The following is a 1,654-nucleotide window of genomic DNA, read 5'->3' as shown; positions in this document are numbered from 1 at the left end:
TATATAATCAATGTATTAGGTATTTTATAGGTATTTTTGGAATTGTAAGGGAGTGAGGTGGAAGAGAGAGAGAAAAAATGGGGAGGGCCTAATTTGCCATAGGGTATTTGTTCTGCCTCATCCCTTACCATTACCAACAGGACCCGTAGAAGCGCAAGGGAGCACGAAACGGCCATCGCCCGACTTTTACTTCCCGTTGTACCCCCCCCGAAGATGTTTTAATTTGTCACGATAAAGATTGGATTTTAGAAATGGTGAGTGCCACCTTTTTTTTCTTCAGTACATTAATTTCATGAGAGTATAAATAGTATAACAGGGACCGGCTCATCTTCCACTACAGCAAGCGGGAAGATGGAAACCCAATCAGGAGTCTTAAAATTTAAAATAATTAGGAGTAGACACCACCAAAGTGGCATCAATTTCACAAGAGTTAAAATAGTATAATGGGGAGCAGCATCTCTTCCTCTACAGCCAACCCAGCAGATGGACATCCAATCAGGAGTGTTCACTTTTCCAAAAATTAGTGCCAGACACCACCAAAGTGGCATAAATTTCATGAGAGTAAAAAAGGTGTAATATGAACAGACACATCTTACACTACAGCCAACCTAGCAGATGGAAACCCAACCAGGAGTCTTCAAATTTCAAAAATTGAGGGCCTGACACCACTGAAGTATCATCAAATTCACAAGAGTATAAATAGTATAACTGGGACTGACTCATCTTCCATTACAGCAAGCCAGAAGATGGAAACCCAATCAGGAGTCTTAAAATTTAAAATAATTAGGAGCAGACACCACCAAAGTGGCATCAATTTCACAAGAGTTGAAATAGTATAATGGGGAGCAGCATCTCTCCCACTGCAGCCAACCCATCAGATGGACACCCAACTAGAAGTGTTCACATTTCCAAAAATTAATGAATTTCATGACAGTAGAAATAGTGTTATAGGGTCTGACACATCTTCCACTACAGCCAATCTAACAGATGGACACCCAACAAGGAGTGTACACATTTCCAAAAATGAGTGGCGGGCACCAATAAAGTGTCATCAATTTTACTACAGTAGAAATAGTATATTGGTGTCAAGAACACCGCACTGTACTTGCTCACTGAGCCAGTGCGCGTGTCCTGAGTGTCAGGATCCTGTCAGCGCCGACGTGCAGCCTCCGCTGAGTAGGTACTCACCCGCAATGTAGGGGTACAGGGGTCAGGTACAGCCAGAAAGTACCGATGCACAGGACCTGTGGATGCTGAAGTTCAGCAAGCCGGCAAAGGACCTATGGTCATGTGAACGGTCATGTGACTTCAAGGGGACGGGGCTTAGCGTCCTGCTTTCAGAGAAGCTAGAGAACTCAGAGTCAGGCAAAGCAGAGGTCATGCACAGTACAGACCAGCGAGGTACAGGAGGGATAAACAGATGGGAGGTCAGACAAAGCCAAAAGTCATACACAAGATATCAGTACAGTACCAGGGAGGAGACAGAACGGATAATCAGGGCCAAGCAGAGATCAAAACCAAACAGACATAGGAGGTACCAGGCAGAATCCAAAAGCGATATCCAGAGAACAGACCGAGTCGTACACAGAGAATCAAGTAACCAGAACACAGCACAAACACACTCAGGGGTCACCACACAATGCCAAGGGCGAAA

Source organism: Dendrobates tinctorius, unplaced genomic scaffold (genome assembly GCF_039654945.1).
Source record: "Dendrobates tinctorius isolate UK_male_01 unplaced genomic scaffold, ASM3965494v1 ptg000230l, whole genome shotgun sequence".
Classification (NCBI taxonomy): domain Eukaryota; kingdom Metazoa; phylum Chordata; class Amphibia; order Anura; family Dendrobatidae; genus Dendrobates; species Dendrobates tinctorius.
This window is presented reverse-complemented; position numbering follows the sequence as displayed.